This window comes from Mobula hypostoma, chromosome 5, assembly GCF_963921235.1.
Source record: "Mobula hypostoma chromosome 5, sMobHyp1.1, whole genome shotgun sequence".
NCBI lineage: Eukaryota > Metazoa > Chordata > Chondrichthyes > Myliobatiformes > Myliobatidae > Mobula > Mobula hypostoma.
In genome coordinates, this window is record NC_086101.1 from 82680412 (window position 1) to 82704375 (window position 23964).

Here is a 23964-nt window from a genome sequence, read left to right on the forward strand (position 1 = left end):
GACAGCATCGGAAGTCAGGAATCTCTGAAACTGTGAAGAGCTGGTCTTGTTGGATGTTGGGGGGTAGTGTCAGTCTGTTGAAGATCCAAAGAAGCACTACTTCTGGTGAATGACCAGATCACCCTTTCAAGATTATGTCCTCTGGTCTAGCAGTTTTCCTGCTGATACCTGCTTTCAACCAACTAGATTACCCATTGTCCACTCCCATTAGAGTCCTTCTTCTTCAGTGCTTTACATCTCCCACCTATCACCTCCCAGTTTCTTTTTTCACCACCCACCTTCCCCTCTCACATGCTCTTACCTATCATCTACAAGCATGTACTCCTACCCCTCCCCCACTTCCATTTTCTCATTCTGGCATCTGCCCCCTTCCTCCAATCCTGAAGAAGAATCTCAGTCCAAAATGGTGCCTGTTTATTCCCCACCATAGATGTTGCCTGACTTGCTGAGTTCTTCCGGCATATTGTATGTTTAGTCAAGATTTCCAATACCCTCAAGATCTCTTGCTTTTATGAACTAGGTCATCCTGCCTGGCTTCAATACCCCATGAATGATATGTCCCAATTTTAAGATGGAATCACACTAAGCCAAACACTGCTGTTAATTTACCATCTCCATTAACCTAATGCTTAATTTCAGATTCTCCTCCAGGCATGGTCTGAACAAAGAGGGTTTTTGGTTCTTCTCCCTTCAAAATTTCAGTTTCAAAGTACATTTAATATCAGAGAGTATTTATTCAGTACACAACCTGACATTTGTCCTCTTCTCAGGTACCTGCATAAGTTGTTTGATACTATTTTAATATGTTTCAAAATCATAATTCTGAATTCTATTCCAAGTGATCAAGTACAATTTCAAGTGTTACAGTAGTGTTACACCCACCTGTGTTGTAATGTTGATATGAACTAACCATATTGGACATGAAGTGCTATATGTAAACAGACTGGTCCTTTTGTTTGAAGAGCTTTTTATTACCACATTGCAATTATTATAGAATAGCAAAGAGCCACAAATCACTGGCCTGGTGGGTGTTGTACAAAAGAGGACGCAATTAAATTTAGTAAATTTATTTATTTCTCTCCCATTGTTGTTTAAATTCTTTCCTGTCATGTCAGAATGGACTTTAGGTCAATTTCTGAATATTGGGCTGCAAACTGCTTTCATTATGCAGCCTCCTTTCCTCATATAGCAAATATAGTTAACTTACAATATTGCAATTTTTTCCCACATAAATGGTAATTTTGAAAGCAAGACCACTCCTCAAAGGGAAAAAGAAAAATTCCTCTTCGTAGCTCATATTTAATTTTTGATGGCTAACTATTCAGAATATTTTTGTAGGCCATCTGCCTGTCTAACCAGTCTGGGAAGGAATCACGAGACTCCAGCAATGGTGGGGGGTGGGGAGGGGGGAATGATGAAGCTAAGTGTTAAATATCTTTAATAAAAGGTGGAACACTTGAAATTGAACTGGATGATCTAAGTACAGGCTGTTCTTCACAGTTCTAGGAAGTAATCTTGCCCTCAAAGTTCTTAACCACAACCTCCATTACATATTCTGGCCTTTAGTTAATCTCTGGGATGATTTTCTTGGTGTCTAGAACATACAGAAGAATTGTGCTACATCCTTGCCAAAATCAAGAAATTAAAGCTCGGCACAGAAATGTTTTATATTTTTGCAACAGAGTGTTTGTTATACCTTGCTTTAGTTTGTTAGGTTTGATGAAGGCAAGTTGAGAGTTATGGAATAGTCATTGCCCTGCGTGTGAACTCTGATTGCTGTCAGCCCTTGTGACTTTTCCTTTCAATTGTACAGCCTCTGAACAAGCACAGAATCATACAAGCAAGTGTAAGGTGACAACGAGTTTCATTCTGCGTTACTGCAATTTACCTTGGAGAACTATTCGAAATGAAGTATCTTGTAATGAAGCCAACGTAAACAGCTATGGCTTTTGCAGTGAATTTTGTTGCGATTCTCCAGGACTAGGATTGCGTTTTTCATTTAAAAGGAGTTGCAAATAACTATTTCTGTCCAGAGATTATGGGGAAATGCTAAAGTGGTGGATATTACTGGAAAATGTCATCTACAAATGAGGTGATGGGTGCAAAATATCACAGATCGTGTCACTGAACTAAATAACGAAATAAAGTGATTTACTAAACAGATTAGGGACTTTGAAAAATATGACAGTCTGTAGGAAGCAATAACAGCCGTGATGACAAGTTGAATTCCTTCAGTAAAAATACCTTCATGTCTGTATATGTGTACTGTATGTGCTTGTGTCTATGCAAGTAGCATATGAATATATAAGCCTGGTTATTTGTTTCAAAATGGGGACAAAAATATCTGTAATCTATTCTGGTGAAATTCAGAGAAAGGTTAAGGTTCACCCTCAGAGAATTTCAGCTCACTTTACTAAAATAATTAAATGCATTAGCGATGGGTCTTTTGAAAGTAGTTTTTAATATTTTAATTTATTTTGAGCTCTATATTCCAAACACCCTCTAGGTAAATAAACTGCTATGGTAGACAAGGCAGTCTACCCAACACTTTAACCCCTGTGACATGCTGTATAATTACTAATGGAAGAGCACTCTGGTAGAATTGGAATGTTACAGATTGGTGTAGCTGCAGTCATAACTAAGGTGGCAAACCGCTTTAATCTTCATGCATTAGGCTAATGACACAGCATGATGAGGCACTGATGAATCTGCCATTGATGTATTTGAAAAAGTAACTACTGAAGGAGGTTGTGGCATTTAGGAACTTCAAACAGTTATCAGTCAGTGGTGGATAATTTACTAAGTTTATTAACAGACCCAGCTCATTCTGCAATAAAGAAATCAATCTGATTAATTTGACAAAATCCTCGGCCAGCCTAAGGTGTGTGGGGCAACCTTTTCATACTTATTAGCCAGGCCATCACCAATCAACCATAGACCAAAGATTTTGACATCAACATACCTACTATCTTTAGTTGACTCCGCACATGTCCCACTTTAGTCTTTAAGTTTTCCCAGTAGCTTTTGTTCTGCACATTGATGTGTGACGCACTAGCATAGCAGTTAGGACAATGCTATTACAGCTTGGGGCATTCTGGAGTTCGGAGTTCAGTTCTGCCAAAGTTTGTAAGGAGCTCGTACATTCTCCCTGTGATCACATGGGTTTCCTCCAGGTGCTTTGGGTTTCTCTCACAGTCCAAAGTCTGTGCTTAGGCTAGCGTTAAATAGGTGGACTGCTGGATGGTGTGGCTCATTGGGCCGGAAGGACCTGCATTTCTAAATAAAATAAAATAAACAGACTAAAGGAAGGTCAGCACTAAATATTCTGTATCCTACTGAAGAGATGTTGGTTGTGTTCAGTGTTTACCACTCTTAAAGACCGTTGCTTGTGGATTCAGCTGCATTTTCTAGGCTATAATTTCTTTGCAATGCCAATATATTGCTACGGGTCCCATCTTTCCATGCAGCAATTAAATCAATACGTAGACTTCGTCTGAATAATCACAGGGCCTGTTACTGACACCTCCACAAGAACTGAAAGTCCTAAGGGTGTTATGGCCAATATTTTTCTTTCCATTTTTACCAGCAAAAACAGACCAGCTGGTCATTTTCCTCCTTCTTGTCTGTGAGATCTTTGATGTATTAGACTCACTGTTGTATTTATCTCATAGTATTTCAAATTGTGTTATTTAGTAATGACCCTGTATAATTCTTGTTCAAATCCAAACTAGAATGTAGTTTTGTCTCTGCATCTCAGGAAGAAATGCTGAATACTCAAGAGCTTCCAGCAAATTTCACCACAATGTTACCATGCCTTAAAACTTAAATTTGTAAATATTAGTAGCATCAAATTGGATACCACACCTCCAATACTAAATGAAGGTATTTAAGTTGACAGCAATTTTTAAAATAGTGTGACAAGTTGGAGATACATCTCTAACAAAGGAGGCTCCTTCCCTCCACTACCCCGCAGGTCACCCTTGGACAAGGTGTAGCATCGGCTTAGCCCCTGATCAGGGTCACGAGAAGCCATGGGATGGTTGTATGAGCAGCTGGTGCATATCCCAAGTCCTGGTTCTGTGACCACTGATACCAGGCAGACAATCCCTGAAGGATATTGATAATGGCTGGGGTCACCTGTCTTGTAAAGACACTGCCCAGAAGAAGGCAATGGCAAACCACTTCTGTTAAAAAATTTGCCGAGGACAGTCATTGCTATGAGACCATGATCACCCACGTCATATGATATCGCACATAATAATGATGTACGCAGAGAGATTATTTCTTCTGGGACAGAAGAGGATACCATCTGAATGCTTGAAATAAACGAGTTAGGAGTGAGATCAGAAAGGAACATTTTCACATGAAATGAGAATCATTATCACCTTGAGAGGTTGACTAACTTGCTTGAAGATGGAGTTATACTCCTTTATTTCTTACAGAAGGTAAAACAAGTAACCCATCACACCTGGGTCGAGCTCATTGCTGTGTGTGCCTTAGCCCAGTGTCTTGGGCTCTCGTGTCCTAGAATGCCTTAATGAGTTTTGATAGGTCACTGTTGGCAAAGACTTTTGAACAGTTTTAAATGCCTCAGAGTCAAAATCATTTCAAAGCTATTTTAGTAAATTTAATGAATTAAGTGAAATAATAATTATTGAAAATTAAAACAAAAGTGAAAACAATGTAACAAATTAACAAGCAACAGAAAAAAAAAACGAAATGAAGTAAGATAATTCAAACCAAAAAATATTTCTTCACTCCTCACGGAAGTCTGGCAACCAGATGTAAATGAAAGGGGCTGTTTGTGTGCAAACTCTCCCCATTGAGTCTTTCTCCTCAACAACCCATTGCTCTACCCATGAGAGTTCAGCGGTGTTGACACATCCTGCCACTTGTCTCAAACTATGTGATGGGTTGGACATTCTGCCGCAGTGATCAAAGTTCAAAGTAAATTTTGCTATCAAAGTGCATATATGTCACCACGTACGACCCTGAGATTTATTTTCCAGTGGGTGTAATCAGCAAATCTATAGAATAGCAACTATAACAGGATCAATGAAAGATCAATCAGAGTGCAGAAGACAACAAGCTGTGTAAATATAAATATAATTCAGTAGAAATAAATAATGAGAAAATGAAATAACAAATAAAAAGTCCTTAAAGTGAGATAATTGGTTGGGGGAAAATATCAATGGATGGGCAAGGTGTAGTTATGCCCATTTGTTCAAGGGCCTGAGGGTTTTGGGGTAGTACCTGTTCTTGAACCTGGTGGTGTGAGTCCTGAGGCTCTGATGGCAGCAGTGAGAAAAGAGCATGGTCTGGGTGCTGAGGATCTATGATGATGACGCTGCCTTCCCGTGACAGTGTTTCATGTAGATGTGCTCAATGGTTGGAATGGCTTTACTCGTGCTGGGCTGAATCCACTAACTTTTGTAGAATTTTCCGTTCAGAAGCATTGCTGTTTCTATGCCAGGCTCTGATGCAGCCAGTCAACACACTTTCCACGACACATCTGTAGAAGTTTGTCAAAGATTTTGATGTCAATCTGAATCTCTAAGGAAGTAGTGATGCTGCTGTGCTTTCTTCGCAACTTACTTTACATGCTGCGTTCAGGACACGTCCTCTGAAATAGTAACACGCTGGAATTTGAAGTTGCTAACCATCTCCACCTCTGATCCTCTGATGAGGACTGGCTCATGGACCTCTGGTTTCCCTCTTCTGAAGTATACAATTAGCTCTTTGCTCTTGTTGACATTGAGTGAGAGGTTGTTGTTATGATAACACTCAGCCAAATTTTCAATCTCCCTCTTGTATGCTGATTCATCACCAGCTTTAATACAGCCCACACCAGTGGTGTCATCAGCAAACTTGAATATGGTATTGGAGCTGTACTTAGTCACACAGTCATAGATATAAAGTGAGTAGAGCAGGGAGATAACTGGGCCATGAATGTTCAATAGCAGCTGGTGCCCCATTACAAACACATTCCTTAAAGCGAACATGCAAAAAAGTACAGGCCCTGAAATGTAAATTAAATATATAAAATAAATTCAGAAAATGTTTGAAATACTCTATGGGTGAGACAACAACTGTGGAGAGAGAAATGCTTTTTAGACCAAAGTCATTTAATGAGAATTGTTCCAAAGATCACTGAACTGAAAAACCAGATTGGATTGAGCTCCAGTGTGCACAGCCATTCCAGAGGAAACAATGATTTTTTTCTCGAACATGTGGCATCAACCTTTAGTGGAATATCTTCATGTTTATTGTCACCATGGCTTAATATTTTGGTTATTTTGTTATTAGTCAGTACCTCAGTATCTCAATGTTCAATATGCACTGATATTCTTGATTTTCCAAAACCACTATATTCTGATGCCTTTGTGACTTGGTTTTCAAAGCTGTGCTGTTTTAGTGCCTTTTTCTATAAATTGGTGCTGCGTTGATTTCTAATATTGAAACTGACTTTTTTATGTTTTCATTTGGAATTATGGTATCACCAATTGTATGGAGTTAGCACAGGTAAAGGTACTTGAGAACTGGTGGGAGGAGCTAGAAAAGGTGGCACCAGAGGTTCTTGGAGACCCAAGCAACTTCTTCCAGCTTGTCCGTGAAACAGCGAACACTTCTTTTCTCAAGTCTTTCTATTCCTTTCAAGATGGCTGGGATCCTGTTGGAGTCCGTAATCTACAGCTGCAGCTCAAATTATTGTTCTCTACGGACCATGGGTTCTCGTACTCGCCAAGCTGCCTGACATTTTGATATCTCCATTTGCAACCTGGAAGACATTCGCCTTTTGGGTACAGCCCCATAGGCAAGACGGTTCCTCGCCAATGTCACTGATTGAAGCGCAGTGGGGTACTGAAACATCAACAAAGCAGGCGGTGTGTGCTGCTATAGGAAGAATGCCCCTGGACTTGAGTAATCCACTCTTTCTTTTTGATGATGAGTAAGAGAGTGGCAGTCCTCAAGTGTAGGGACTAGGAGAAGTGACGCAGAAGATTGAAACATCAAATCAGCAAACTGTTGGTCTTCTGCTCCTGTTGTTGAAGGAGTGACCTCTCTCTCCCTCACTAGTGAGAGAGAGCCTGTCTGAGATGCCAAAGTATTGTAGTTTTTGATGTACTCTTTATCAAGGTCTCTTTGGGACCTACGCTATTGCTTCCATGGTGGGAGCGGTGGGAATTGGTGCAAGTGGGGGGCGGGGAGGAGGAGGTCGATGCTTTCGCCAGTGCTTGTGCATGGGAAGGGGAAGGGGGACTTTGGGGTTCTGGTGCTTCTGCATTCATTTTTTAATTCTGTTTTGAGAATGTCTGTCAAGAGTAAGAATTTCAGGTTGTTTATTATATATATTCTCTGATATTAAATTGAACCATTAAACCATCTAATTTGGGTACTCATCTTATATGTGTGGTACAGAAGACAGTATCTCAACCAAGCAGTATGTTAATATAACACATCTTACTCCCTGAACCAAAGATTTTGTCCAGATGATTCAACCTTTACCATGGTAATGGTTATTGAAGTTTTTGTGATATCCTTATGTTGTTCTTCTTTAGTTTCTGAAGTCTGGAGCAAAGAAAAACCAAGCTGCTTGAGGAAATAATGCAGTCAGGTGAGCAGTGGGATAGTCAACATTTCAGGTTGAGACTGTGCATTAGGGATGAGTGTGCAGTGGAGGCAGCCAGTATAAAGTGGTGACGTGGAAAGAAGCGGTAGTGGCTGGCGCGCGACGGGCATAAACCAAGTGAGGAGGGAGATAATGGGCTAACACAGCCTGGTGGGGAATGGCAAGGGATTGAGTCAAGGGCCAGTGGCTGAAGGGTGACAGGTAGAGGTGCTAGGATAAAGGAAAAAGGACACGGATGGAATTAGATGGGTGGAGATGGTGGAGCTGGAGACACAGCCTGGAAAAGATGTACCAATTGGTAGGTTCATCGGTCATTGTAAATTGCCCCATGAATAGACTAGTATTAATTTGGGGAATTGCTGGCTGGTGTGGCTTAAAGGTCCAGAAGAGCTATTGTATCTCAATAAATAAATAGGTATACATATATATATATGAAAAATGGAGACAAGAAGCTACACATATTGGAATCTGATAAGTAAAGGGAAGTGACGTGGAACTAGATATGGAAGGGATGATGGGCAGATGGAGCTTTTTTGGGGAGGGGATCGATGTTGTTATAAATAATTATAATAAATATATAAATAATTGTTTATTTATATATTTTTTGTGATACAGCTTGGAATAGGCCCTTCCAGCCCTTGGACCCATGCAGCCTCACAATCTCCCAATTTAATCCTGGTTTAATCACAGGACTATTTACAATGACCAATTAACCTATCAACTGATATGCCTTTTTCCTGTGTGAGGACACTGGAGCACCTGGAGGAAACCCATGTGGTCCTGGGGAGAATGTACAGAACATTAAAAACTCCTTACAGGCAGGGGCAAGAATTGAACCTGGGACACCTGCACCGTAAAGCGTTGTGCTGACCACTATGCTACCGTGCCACCTCAGGCAGATAAAGCTAGATGGGCAAGGCAAATGAAACTGGGTAATGGGTGTGGGGTTGGGGTGGAGAGAGAAGGGATGGAAAATAAGATGCAGAGAGGCAGGAGCACAGTGCGAGGGAGTTACTTGGAAACTGGAAATTTCAATGCCATTGGTATGCTGACTACACAGGCAGAATACGAGGTGCTGTAATTCTAGTTTATACTCGGCCTTACGCTGGCAGTGGAAGAAACTGAGAACTGATGGGCCAGAGGAAGAATGGGAAGTGGAATTGAAGCAGCATTCACCCGATAAGTTAGGATGGCCTCTTCGCCGAGAGCACAGGTGTCCCTCAAAAAGATCGCTTTGGGTAAACTGAGTCTCATCAATGTAGAGGAGGCCACATTGGGAACACTGGTAGACAAGGCTGAAGGAGGTGCGTGTGAACCTTTCTCTGCCCTGGAAGAACTACTTGAATCCCTGGATGATGGTGAGAGAAGCAGAATAGGGACAAGTGTTGCACCTCCCCCCTTTGCAGGGGAAAGTGCTGGGGACAGGGAAGAGTGGGTGACAAAGGACGAGTAGATCAGGGAAAGATGGTGAGAGTGATTCTTTTGGAAAGCAGAAATGCATAGAGAAGGGAAAATGTAATGAGAGTGGAATCACATTACAGCCGACAGAAAGGACGAAGGATGTTGTGTTGGTAGTGAAAGCCAGTATGCTGAAAACTGAAAACCAAGGAAACTTTACCTCTGTGCTGTCTGTGCTGTGGAGGGGAGGGCAGGAACAGAAATTCAGGAAATGTAGGAAATGCAAGTGAAAACTCCATCAACTACAGTAGATTCCCTCAGTTTCGGAAGCTATCAGCGATTGGTGTTCTCTGGTTACGAAATCACTTGCCAGGCATGAGGATTTCACCTTTCACCTTCCAGCTCGAACTCCTTCTCTCCCCCACAAGCTATTCTGGCTTCTTTCCCCTTCCTTTCCAGTCTCGATGAAGACCCTCGGCCTGAAACATCAGCTTTTCATTCCTGTCCATAGATGCTGCCTGACCCCGTGTTTCTCCAGCATTGTGTGTGTGTGTGTGTGTGTGTGTGTGTGTGTGTGTGTGTGTGTGTTACGCTGGATTTCCAGCATCTCTAGAATCTCTTGCGTTTAAGAGGACTTCTTGTTGTTTTCAGTATCAACCACCTTCCTAACTTCAAGTGTTAAAACTTCCCTTAGCCTTCTGTGCTATAAGGGGAACAACTCTAGCTTCCCTGGATCTCCACATAACTGATCTCATCCTTGGCACAAATCCAATAAATCTCCTCTGCAACCATTCTGAATTATTGAAGCCCTTCCTTGAACATGCTGCCTGGAATTGTTGCCAATGTTCTAGCTACGGCATTGCAGCTGAATTCACGGTATTGCGTACACTTCAATTGTAATAACTAAGAAATACTGTATAAATATAATTAACAACTGGCATGTAGATACAAGAAGCATCAGCCAAGACAATAATGTGGAGGTGAACTATGAGCAGAAGGATTAAAGACGTAACACTACCCGTCAAGGCTAGCATTTAATTTTCAAACACAAAAAAAAAATCTGTAGATGCCAGAAATCCAAAGCAACAAATACAAAATGCTGGGGGAGCTCAGCAGGTCAGGCAGCATCTATAGAAAAGACTAAACAGTGGTTTGTGTTTTCCAAGTTACTTCCAGAGTAAACTGTGGATGTTTTGGACCAAGACCCTCCATCAGGAATGAATAGGAAGCAGAGGAGTCAGAGTAAGAAGGTGGGAGCGGGGAGGAAGAAGTACAATGTTGCAGGTGATAAGTGAAACCGGGAAGGGGGAGTAGATTTAATTTTATTACTGGCCATTCCTGGAACATTTTTACAGGATTTATATAAGAGTGGATCCTGAAACTGAAATGATCTTCTCAGGTATCAATTTCTTAATAGATTTTGGAATGTAAGACTGTCATTTCTTAACATGAGTCATATTCCTAGTGTTATTACATGTTATACTCATACCTACTATTCTGCAATGCTGTTACACTAAATGCACCAACCTGCTAATAATTTCATTTTCTGGTTGAATATTTCCAAATTAAATTAATCAAATGAATGTGTTAAGTGCACTGATTGCTCTTAACACCTCAGCCTGTACTCCTGTGAAGGGCAAAAACATGGTGACAGATGTGACAGTCTGTTAGGAACACGCAGATCATCCAATGACTATTCACAGCCCTTAAAGGTTATTGACTTTTCAAGAAATCTTTACAGATCTGAAAGGAGTGATATGATAATGCCAGATGCCAAACTGTTAAAATAATTTACAAGAAATTATTTTTCAACAAGCTTTTATTAATGGTGAACATGGCACATGATTAAACTTTTCCAATCTATGTAAAATCTGCAAAATTTCTTGCAAAATAATTTAACTAGAAATTAAAGGAAAATTAAAATGTATCTTAATATCGGGCAGAATCTTGCACCATATGATCCAAAACAGGTTTGAAATACTGTATGTTGTCTCTATTAAGAAATAACATCCATTAAATGTAACACAACACTCCTCCAGGAGTTTGCCTGCTGTTTGTGTCATCAATTTAAAAATTGCTTTACTTCCTAAATAAACCTAATAAGGAAGATTGAGAAACTTATTTTTTTTATCTTCCTTAAGTGAAATAGTCTTAGGCAATCTTCCAAAATGAAAATTTGCTTGGTCAGGAGAGCTATTGTCCTTATGAGAAGACAGGTAGATCTTTAATTCCCTGCTTTAAATTAAGCCATTTTAAGGAAATGTTTGGGGATTTATAGTAAACCTCTTTCTGATTTTAAAATCATTAATGGGAAACTTGCACGAATATTCCTCAGCAGTGTGGAGGACAGAGAGATCTTGATATCCAGATCTATAATTCCCTCAAAGTTGGCTCACAAGTTGACAGGATGGTTAAGAAGGTGTATACTAAGAGGTCGGAGCTCAAGAGGCTTGTGGCAATGTTGCATCTCAATAAAATTCTGGTCAGACTATACTCGGAGTGTTGTATTCAGTTCTGGTCATCTCATTATGGGGCAGATGTGGAAGCTTTAGAGAGGGGGCAGAGGAGATTTATCATGATGCTACCTTGATTAGAGAGCATGTTGTATGAGGAAGAGTTGCACAAGCTAGGGCTTTCTCTCTATGATGCGACAGAAGATAAGAGGTGACTTGACAGACATGGTAGTCATAGCTAGAGTGGACAGTCAACACCTTTTTCCAAGGGCAACAGTGGCCAATACCAGAGGACATCAATTTAAGTTGAGTAGAGGAAAGTTTAGGGCTGATGTCTGAGGTAGATTTTCTTACACAGAAAGAGCTGAATGCTTAGAATGTGCTGCCGGTGTTGGTAGCCAAGGCAGATTCATTAGGGACATTTAAGAAACTCATAGATAGGTACATCTTAAAAAGACTGGTGGGGGGTGCAGGCAGTGTTGATGAAAGAGGAAGGCTTCTGAAGGACTTGGACAGGTTAGGAGAATGGGCAGCAAAGTGGCAAATGACAGATAACGTTGGAAAATGCATGGTCATGCACTTTGGTAGTAAAAATAAATGTGCAGTCTATTTTCTAAGCGAGGAGGAAAATCCAAAAATCTGAGGTGCAAAGGGATTTGGAAGTCCTTATGCAGAACACCCTAAAGGTTTACTTGCAAGTAGAGTCGGTGGTGAGGAAGGCAAACGCAATGTTAGCATTTATTTCAAGAGGGCTAGAGTACAAGAGCAGGGATGTGATACAGTTTTGTGCTCCTCATCTCAGAAAAGAGGTGTTGGCATTGGAGAGGGTTCAGATGTGGTTCACAAGGATGACTCCAGGGGTGAAAGAGTTGTCATATGAAGAATGTTTGATGGCTCTGCGCCTGTATTCACTGGATCTCATGGAATCCTTTTGAATGTTGAAAGGCTTAGACAGAATAGATGTGGAAAGAATGTTTCCCATGGTGGCCGGGGGGTGGGGGTCTAGGTCAAGAGAGCACAGCCTCAGGATAGAGGGGCGTCTATTTAAAACAGAGATGCGGAGAAATTTCTTTAGCCAAAGTGTGGTGAATTTGTAGACTTTGTTACCACAGGCACCTGTGGAGGCAAGGTGTATTTAAGGTAGATTTTGATAGGTTCTTGATTGGAGAAGGCTAAGAATTGGGGCTGTGGAGAGGAAGAAAGGATCAGTCATAATTGAATGGCAGAGCTGGCTCAATTGGCCAAATGCCCTAATTCTGCTCGTATGTTTTAGGATCTTACATAATGGAAGGTTATGGGCTATTTAGGAGGGAAGGGTTAAATTGATTGTGGAGTATGTTTATATAGGTCAGCACAACATTGTGGGCTGAAGGCCCAAACTATCTGTAATGTTCTATGTTATTTGTTCTAGTTCCTTGGACCAATTCCATGTCCCAGGATGTATTGCACACATAGACATATTGCATATCTATTTATCTGATCACAATCCAACAGAAAATCCAGTTTAATGAATTAGTCAACATGTGCTGAACCTGTCATATTTTAGCTTGTTCAGTTGATCATATCTATTACTCAGAAGCATACATACGCATTAAAGTTCAAGTTCAAAGAAAATTTATTATCAAAGTACTTACATGCCACCATATACAACCCTGAGATTCATTTTCTTGTGGGCATACTCAATAGAGCAATAACCATAATAGAATCAATGAAAGACCACACCAACAGGGGTGTTCAATAGAAAAAATAAAATAATGTCTAAGGAAGTTAATCCCAAACAATAACCATGCCCTGCAGTAGGAGAAATAAAAGTGATATACAATGCTATAACTTCCAAAACAATGTATTCAAATTGCCAAGCTAATAATGATGACTATTTCTGTTAACTTCACTTGCCCCATCATTGAAGTGTTCCCACAACCAATTGACTCCTCATCTCATGTTTCCTATATTTATTGCTGATTTATTTATTATTATTATTTCTTCTTTTGTACTTGCACAGTTTGTTGTCTTCTACACTCTGGCTGAATACCCTAGTTGGGCAATATTTCATTGATTCTGTTGTAGTTACTATTCTATAGATTTGTTGAGTGTGACTGCAAGAAAATGAACCTCAGGGTTGTATCCTTTAAACTTACTTTGAACTTTGTTGCAATTACGTATGGGCGAACATATAATTAATGTGCATCTGTTCAAATTGATATTGTTATCCGCAACCAAGATTGCAACTCCAACTTGCACTTGAATAAACAAAAGAGAAGATGAATTCTACAGGGCAGCTGATTCCCAATGATACTATTAACACTCACTTTCTCATATTGGGTACAAAATTGATATTGCATAGAAATAAGGTGATAGAACAAAGAGAAAAGAAACATATCTCTTCTCTATTAGAGAAAGGAGATGTAGGGACCTTGTATTATACTTAAATAATCGAAAGAAGGCACAATTCAAAAACTGTGAACAATCTGTAGGAAGAACTCAGCAGGTCATGCAGTGTCTATGAGAGGAAAGGAATTTTTGATGTTTCTGATTGAAACCTTGTGGCAAAATTCAAGAACTAGCAATTAATCTAGGTTAATATCTAAGTATTGTTCAAGGTGATATCTTTGTAGTGATGATAAATTAAAACACCAATCTACCATGCTAGATTAATAGAAGACACTCAAGCACAAATTGAGGAAGATGAGGTGGGTTCTCCAGCATCCTGCTCCAAAGTTCTAAATTCAATGTATATAGCTATTCCAACACACACTTATCATACAGAAATCAATAAGTGAAAAACACCAGAAATATGCTAAATTAAAAGAGGAAATTGAAAGACTATGAAACATAAATAGGGTGTACATTGTCCCAAAAGTAATATGTATAACTGGTATCATCCCAAAGTCAGTGCACAAAAGCATTAATCAATTAGGCCCACACAGCCATGTTCATGTAAATCTTCAAAAAGCCACAATACTAAACACCACTAGAATAGTCCGAATGCTCCAAGCAATTGAGGAATAAGTGTGCTTGGCTATGCCCGTACCTCAGATTTTACCAGCTTGAGCTGAGAAAAAATTAAAAATACAATAATATAAATTAATAAATTAATAAACAATCACTATCAAGAACATGAGATGAAGATTCCACGAAAGCGAGTCCATGATTTGTGCAAACAATTCACTGCTGAAGTGAGTGAAGTAGAGTGAAGTTATCCCCTCTGGTTCAAGACCATTGAGGGGTAATAACTGTTCCTGACTTGGTGGTGTGAGTCCTGAGGCTCTTACACCTCCTTGCTGATGACAGCAGAGAGAAGGTCTGGATGGTAAGGGTCCTTGATAGATGCTGATATTCTGTGGCAGCGCTCCTTGTGGGGTGTGCTCAGTAGTGGGGAGGTCTTTATCTGTGATGGACTGTGCTACAGCCACTGTTTTTTTTTAGCTTTTTCCATTCAGGGGCATTGGTGTTTCCATATCAGGTGTGATGTATTGATTCCTAAACCAACATTTATTCCAAAACAACATCGCCATTAATCGATTAACTAGTCATTTTATTGTGATGCTTTTAAGAGGCCACATCATATGAGAATCATGTTTTATTTTTCAAATAAATGACTACACTTAAAAGTAAGTTATTGAACAAATATATGGTAAATAATAAATGTATGAGTTATTTATTCGATGAAAGTTGAGTTGACTGGACTATAGAGTATGGCAATATGTTTATGAAAACTTATTTTGTCCTAGTTTGGAAATCTGTAACTTTCTTCCTATCTTTTTACTAAACCAGGGAAGGACTTAAGTTTCAAATATCATATTTGTTATGTATTCCTAAAACTAAATTGGTGGATGTGTACCTCATCTTCATTTGCATTACGGTGAATGTCGTAAATGCAGCTGCTGATCTTTTATGAGACAACTATTTCTAACTGGCAAATTAATTTATTATTGTCACATGTACCAAAATACAGTGAATGAATTTTCATGCAAGTCGAGCAATATGTGGTACTTTGACTAGAAAATGCAAATCAGGTTGGATGATAATTCAAATAATATGAATCCAGGTTCAAATCAGCAGCTTTTTGGATTCATCAAGAAATATTACGTTGTAGAATAATATTGGTTTATACTTGAAACACTTTAAATCACTGTTAATACTGTGTGTGTGTGTGTGTGTGTGTGTGTGTATATAGTCATTCATTCTACTTTGTTATGACCAAGCTTCAAACTTGCCCTGAAATTATTTTAGTCTTAATTTTAGTCTTGCTTGACTGTTTGCGAAAATGTTCTTTTTTATGTTCATTGTGGATTAAGGCTAACCATTTTTCTGGTTTATTCAGAAAATTAATAGTTCTGATTATTTTCTATTTGAAGAGAATCCCCCATATTAAACATGTTTTCAAAAATCTGTGAAAAATAAATATTTTTTATTATTTGATGAATCCTTTAAGTTTCTTCCTAAGAATGTCTTTCCTGAAACATTGGTAAACGGCATTTTTGATCCATAGTGTACGTTCATTGACATATTCATGCAAAATTGAAAAATAAACGTGGTTATTATATAGGAACCCTTTTGGGGGTGCACTGTACATAGGGCTAAAAGCTTAGTTAAATATAGTAAATAAAAATAGAAAATGCCTAAAGCCATTGACTAACTCTCCAGTCTTTCTTGACTCTTTGAAAACGGTTCGGTTCAGTCTTTACTTGGACCTAGGAAAACAAATTATGAACTTTGAAATTACAAGTGATATCTGAACCCAAAATTAAGTTTAAAATTATTGACAGCTAGAGCAATTGCAATTCGCATTTACAGCTACGAATGTCCCATGAAAATCAATTCAAACATTTTGTCCAATTGATCCTGATAAATTCAAGGTTGAATATTCATATTACCTGAAATGATTAAGTTACACTGTACCTTTCTACCATGTTTGTGATAATAGTTAGAGCTTTATAGGTGTCTCAATCCATAGCCAATGAATTACTTAGAACTGTGCATATTCATGCTTATGTAAGCAGTCAATAGACACATGGCAACATCATGCAATTTCCAACATGATAATTGTCTAATTAATTTATGATGTTATGATGTCAGTTAAGGGATAAACCTTGGCTACAAATCTAATCCCCTTTTCAGCAAGACTACTTGAGCAGGCAAGCAGGGTTTCAGTTAACATCTTGTCTGAAAAACAGCACCTCCAACAGTGCAGCACACTCTCTGCACAGCACTTAAATGTCAATCTAGATTAAATCTTTGGTTCCCTAAAGCAGGGGTTGATTACACAGCTCTCTGTATTGGAGGTAACAGGGTAGCCATTAAACCAACTGGCACTTGAGTTGAAGGCCCTCAAATTTTGGCAATTGATTTTGGAATGTCAATGAAGTTATCAAATTACCCATGGGTCATTTGAAGCTCTTTAACTAATTAGCTGTTGTATAAAATTTAAGGACTCAACGAAGATAACATGTAAAAAATACAGAAAGGGTGTTTACAGTATTATGAAATCTGAATTCCAAAATGCATTATGCAAAATTAGATTCAGATACACATTTGCTTTGAATTTAGGTTTAATTAGTTTTCTTTTTAGTCCCTAACGGATTCATATGGTTGATGATGTGCTTTGGAAATAAAGCAAAGTATCAAGGAAGCATTAAAACACCAGACATTAGAACAACTGGACAAAAGAGCTGAAGTCCTTGGACAGGGAAGAAAATGCTAGTTATTAGCTCTCATTGTTTGCAGTAGGAGGGAAAATCAACCTTTGATCTCAATCGAGATTTAAACAAAGATGAAATAGTACTAGCTTCGCATTAAATCAAACTGATATAAACAGCCTTTAAATTTGCAAAGGCTATTTGTCATTGGCTGTTTATACAGACGCATGTAGAGGACACTTTTCATCATTCTAAACATTTCATTCTCAACCAAACACAAACAATGAGACCCAATTACAACATCAGAATGGAGGTCACTGTGACTTAATGACCAGTGGTCAATACTTATACTGTATATCATTATCAAAGTTTCAGCATCAGAAATAGTGGTTTGTTCATTAAGTGCACCCCTGTAAAACCAAGATTGAAATAATTCAAGTTGAAAATACTGATACTGATCTTCGCTGTGATTTGTTTTTTAAATTCTAAATTCAGATTTAATTACCTGTATCGTGGCAATGTCTTTTCAGTCTGTTTGCATCAGCCATTTTAAGAGTTCACTCCAAAGAAGTACCAACAACTAATTTGCATTTGTACTACCCATCCCACACAAAGGATCTTTTTCTATTTAATGAAAGGAAGCTAAAAATTCATTTTGAACTATTTTCTAATGGCACGCATTTTATTTGCTGCTATAGAGTTGTAAATTCCTGTGAAGCATTTTTCTCCTCAAGATTGAGTATATTGCTGGGTTTGTAGCCAATATGGCAAAGCAGAGACAATAACAATATAAAATAGTTTACATTTTGGAAGCTATTCTGCCTCAGTTTGTAAAAAAAAAGGAACAAAATCACTTTGCGAATATTTAACTGTAAATTCCTGACAAGCAAATATAGTTTTGAGGCAAACAAGCTGTTCCCTTATCAGGTTTTGACTGTATCACAAACAACATATTTCAAGGACATATCTAGAACATTCAGCAAATGAAAACGTTAAAATGAACATAATAAATGTTGTAAATGTAACACAAATTTAGCAGTTATTTGGCCAAGTTACACTGAACTGCAGGAACAGTTGATACTGCTATTGCCCAGTGTCTGAAATCTAATCTCTAACTTCATGATCGATGGCATTCACAAAAGTGAGATTCATCGATAAAGATAAGACAATCCGTATTATACTCATTAGTTGTTCTTCTATGCGTAAGTCTAATTTCTGTCCAGGACGGTTAATTGTTCATGCAAACAAGAGGAGTATGAAATATATTTGGGAAATTGCTGTTCAAATAGCTGCTCTCTGATTCTATCTGTGTAGTTATGGAGAATACACTGTGGAGATCAGATACTTTCCTAAAAGCACAGAAGGAAAATCAGAGGATTTAGATTTGTTCTCAGTCACCTACTTAACACTAGGCAAGACTTGATACACATAATAGAATGGTCTTGCCTAAAATAACATTTTTGTCTTTTTTTCTCTTCTGAGTAGCTACAATCCTGATACTTATTCCCAGAAATTTTTATTTCAATTTTTCAGAAATGAAAACTCTTTTCCCTTTTGGATTCTCCTTCATTCCCGAAGACAGAAGAAGACTAAAGATTATATTTAAAACCACATGTACAATGAAACAAAATAGCAATTTGCTTAAAGGATATCTCAACTTTAAACACTACATTGCAACTCCCTCCCTGCAGTCAAGATAATAGGATTGGAAGTAATTACTGATTTTTATTTTCTCTAGGAAGGGTTAATCACAATTTATTACAAATCTTGGAAATCAAATGTAATTCATCTCTAAAACTTCAACCTTAATTTCTTAAAGCAAAGCTGTTTAATGTGCACATTAGATAAGGGTAAGATTACATGACACACATATTTACTTGTCCAATATTTTTTACATCAGAAGCTCAAAGTAAAATATTTCAAGTTTATTTTCCTGTTTTTTTTTGCTTTGGGTAAATGTAATTGATAATCATTCTGAAACTTGATGAATTGTTATACTGAAAATAGTTAGTACCACTTTTAACAAATACACTACTTAGTCTGATTAATAACCTGGATAACATGAGCAGAACAATCAATATAAAACAATAATGACTTCACAGAAATGTTCATCTTGATAAATGGATTTACTGTAACTGTCTATTATGAGCATCAACAGTTTTGAAATTTCTATGTCTAATTATTTAATGTAACTATAGACTTATCAGGTATTCACTTAAGTGGAGTAAACTATGTTAAGTTCATAAACTTGTAAACAGCACTCTGCCAAGTCCACAATATTTATTTATGTTTATTTTGAAGGTTTATACAATTAAATTACAAGAAAAAAAACAGAAAGGGAAGATTTGATTTCTAGTTGGAGAAACACACAAAAAATACAATTTCGAGTTTAAACAATTCCAGTTGTGGTAATCTGTGCCTGAGAATCTCGTCAGAGAAATAAAACTTTTTTTTCTAAGAAAAAAACAAGCAGAAAAATTCCCATGTGAAAGCCATGCTATTTCTGTGACATTGTATTCATGCATTAAGTGAACTCATGTTTCTGGAAGTGTTTTAAACAACATAGCCTATTCATTCAAATTATGTACAGCACAAGAGCCTTTCAAAACCGGATAAAACCATTTCCAAATCACAGACCAACTGTCGATTTTGTCCATGTCTACTTTTTAAGGTAGATTTTTATCTCTTTTTAAGATTGACCCCTATTCTTGAGCTCAGTTTGTTTGCTTGGGAGGTTATTATGGAAGTGGGTTTTAAAGAAGGAAGGAATGGAAGGCATCAGAATGTTTTTTTTGTAAAACTGCAATGAAACACTTTTGGATGATTTCCCAGCTGAACAGTAGGGTTGCAATATTCGAAGATTAGGATTTAACACATGGTGATTCCTTTGGAATTTTGTTATATGCTGCTAATGTGTGTCGAGATGTGTAGTTTATAATATACTAGGATTTAGATACTCTTGAAAATTTCAATGCTGAAGGTATAACATAGAACATATATACCATTGATTATCATGAGTACTAGCAAAACAAAACTGGAGATTTTATCTTTTCAATTGTATATGAAAATAAATCAGCATTCTGTGTGGAAATTTGTCCAATTAACTGGACCAGCTATTGTTGAAAAGTTGTACTTGCTGATCTAAACTTAATAAGTTCATGATGTTATGCATGTTATGCTACTAAAATTCCAACATTGTTTTTGATTTTTTCTTAACCCAGAAGTAATACTGGTGATAACGTATGACCCCTGGTCAAATCCAAAACTACCAATTACTAAGTGAAAGCTAAATTGTTTATTTCTTTAATAGATAGGGGACATATAATAATAAATAACTTCAGAAAAGATAAATGCAGAAAGTAATCCGATTTGTAATGTCAAGAACACAGTCCTTTATTGGGTCACATTTTAAGATCGACAACACTGTTTAATTTTTATGTCCTAACTCTATAATTAATTTGCAATATCTTTAAGAGAATTTCTAATACTTTTTGAATTTACCGTATTTTCAGGAGAGAATTTCCACAGACTGGTAACTTATAACATTACATCACGACATTCTCTGGACAGTGACTAATTCTGACTGTTAACTGCTAGGTTTAGAATTCTGTAATGAGTAATCCACCACCTGAGTCCTCAAAGTCTTTCCACCAAATGCTGACTGCATGTCAAGTGTGTGATGAAATATTCTCAATGTAATTCTGACAACACTCAAGATATTCAGCTCAATCCAGACCAAAGCAGCTTAATTTTGCACAGAGGTGCTGATTTCCTCTTCAATAACATCACCCAAGTCTGCTGTGCCTCTACTCATCTGCTGAGGAAAACTTATACATGTTTTTTGTTACCTCTGAGCTATTCCAGTGACCTCTTGGTTAGCCTCTCTCATTAATTTCCTTGGCCTAACACCAATTTCTCAAGGGAATGTGATGATAAACCTGAGGTCATTCAAAACGTAACTCAGATCAAATTATTGCATTAGTTCCTGGCTTGGCAACATCTCAGATATAACATTATCATCCATGTTTTCAATGCATTCATCTGTCAAGCTCTTTTAGATGTTGGGCTCCTCCAAATCTTGCCTCTTGAGCATCCTCATATTAAATTGTCTTCACTATTTGTGGCCACTACTGCAGTAGTCAATAAAAACTCCAGAATTCTCTCCCATTATCATCTGACCATTAACTTTTCTTTTAATCTTTCGGTCAGTCATTTGTTTGGCCAACATTTCGAGCATCTGCATTAATATTTATTTATTTTGATCAATGTCCAAATTTTAGTTTGACTTTAAATAAAAGTTGTCCATTCTTTCCACCACTGCATACTATCTGCAGACTGCAACTTCCTAAGACTTCAAAGGCAGCATATCTCATGGTCTTTACCCTCTAGAACAGAGGTGACCAACCTTTTTTATGCCATGGACCCATACCATTAATTGTGGGGTCTGTGGACCTCGGGTTGGGAAACCCTGGTCTGGAAGGTAAATGTAGCTTGTGCATGAAAATACTTCCAAATCTGTGTCCTCCTCCACAGAATGCAATCCTTCATGTCCTTGAATGTGATCACCAATCCTCCATCACTACAGACTCAAATCCTGTAACTCCTCAGCTAACAACATGGGGATCAGAAGGTAGACTGCAGATTCTCAAGGTGATGGCTCATAATCAATTTCTCAAAGGAAGATGAAGACAGGCAACAAATTATAACCTTGCCTAAGATGTCATGAATAAAGATATAATGGAGGACTAGATTTAAATAGCTTTCTTTTTTTTCTTTTGCCCGTTATGCTGCTGCTGTTTACGGCAGCAATGAAGTTCCTCCATCTCTGGCGTCATTCACGACATCTTTCATCATGTCTGTAGCTTCCTCTCAGTTTACCGTCAGTCACACAAGTCTCAGAAATACCATTGTACACGGTCATAGGATTCTTCATTGCTGTTTCCATAACAGTTTTGTTGATCAGTCAGGTTTGTTAGCCCTGAGCTGAGCTCCCGAATCTGAAGGACTGGTAGACCACTCTTAGTCTGGCCTCCTCCCTTCGACCAGTTTGGCATGGGTAGCCCTACCAAGAGCCAAAGCATTAAGCCCTGACTCCAGCCAGCATAGCTCTCTTGGTCATTGAGGCACGCAGGCCTCCAAACCACGATAAGGTTGTGGTCCTCGTGAAGGAGATTTCAATAATAGAGATTCAGAATTAATTTTGCAGGAAAATTGTCCAAGGACCAATGTGGTTCTTGGTTTTGTTTGGCAAAAATATTCACTGGCTCTCTAAATGTGATTTGAGGCAGCACAAGTGTTAAGAATACAAAATGAAAATCTATTTCCCTAATATTCCTGCAGAGGGGACTTCTTTTCGGCCAGCGACGAATGCTACTAGGGAACAGAGGAGCAAAGGACAAACAGGCGTGTTCCCCTTGGAGCATGTCTCATTATTGGTGTCAGCCTGACCAGTCTGTTTCAAGGATCATCATCACAAGACATTTCTTCTTTGTTTCTTTCAGCCTAGAGTGCATATTTTCTATATTTAGCCCCAAGTGATCAAAAGTGAATCCCCTTACTTGGTGCCACCCTGTTCAGTTCCACAGAGGAGCTCTGTATATGAGAATTCTTTGATTTTTTTTTTGAAGGAATTAAGTATCTGGGATTCATCTGGACGTAATTATTTAGCATTCATGATACTTGGCCCTAGATTACTATTCTGTTTAACTGGGATTAACTCCTTCAAATCTGCCGTCTATTCAACTTTTTTTCTACTTGTTTCAAAGGGTTATTTTGAAAACAGCAGTACAGGCAAAATGCTAATTTGAAGCAATCAGCATTTTTAAAGATTACAAATATTATGACGTAAAAATTGCAATAAAGCGGACCAAATATAAAATTAAAGAAGGATCAAGATCATTCTCAAAAGCAAAGGTATCTTGTTTGTCAAAGTACAAATTTTATTCTACTTAAAATGTATTGTTCGGCTCAAGCATTCCATGTCATCTGTAGAATACAGCAATCAGTTCCTTATGAAAAATATAATTCAGAATTAGGAGAACTGCCTTATGGTCATTAACACTGTATGACAAAGTGAAAATGTAATTGATGTACATGTTTAAATGATACATGCAAGTTATTCTAGTTATTAAAAGAGTTACACTTATAGCAATCTATCCTGCTGCTGATTATTAATCGAGTGTTTAAGAGGGTCTCGTCTTCTGAGTATTTGTGCAAGGAATTAAACATTACCTTCTGGCATCCAATACTGAAGTAGACATTAGGTTTATGTGAAAATCTGTAAAGTCTTTTACTCCTTTCCAGCAGGCAGTTTTTGCTAGCAATTAATCAAAACATGAGATTACACACATGATACAGTGACACAAATGACAAATGTTGCAATAATCTCATTTTTTGTGTGGTATACACAACTTTACATATTATTAATCCTTTATGTATAACTTTAAAGATGAAAAAAACAGACAAAGGTTTCTCAGAAATCATTGTGGCTGCTTTTTTTCGAGTCAGCATCATTACATTTAATAAAAATAGAGAAATATTTTCATTTTAAGGGGAAAACAGGTCTTACCCTATGAGAAACAAGCAATTTAAACTGTAACTAACATCATTTTCCAAGAAGCTAGCAAGGTAATTAATGTTTAGTTAGTTTCTTTATAAGAGTAATTATTCAGAAAAGAAAGTTGACTTATTTTTCCTTAAAAGTTTTTACATTGTACACTTTGTACACGTATTCATACATAACTCTGAATTTGTTACAAGTGATTTTGTGGCACATGTTTTCGACTGTTGAATAAAACAGTGGCTCTAACAGTCTTGTTGATTATCACATCTTGAAACAAACCGG

At 37.8% G+C, this 23964-nt stretch overlaps 1 long non-coding RNA gene across 1 annotated transcript in view; it reads left to right on the forward strand.

Annotated features, from left to right (window-relative positions):
• LOC134346226 (uncharacterized) overlaps positions 1-22504 on the forward strand; it is a 41072-nt gene extending 18568 nt beyond the window's left edge. Inside the window, exons 2-3 of the long non-coding RNA XR_010017872.1 lie at positions 7560-7615; positions 22461-22504. This is a non-coding gene — a long non-coding RNA (uncharacterized LOC134346226). The remainder of the gene's footprint in view (positions 1-7559; positions 7616-22460) is intronic.
• Positions 22505-23964: the final 1460 nt, after the last annotated feature.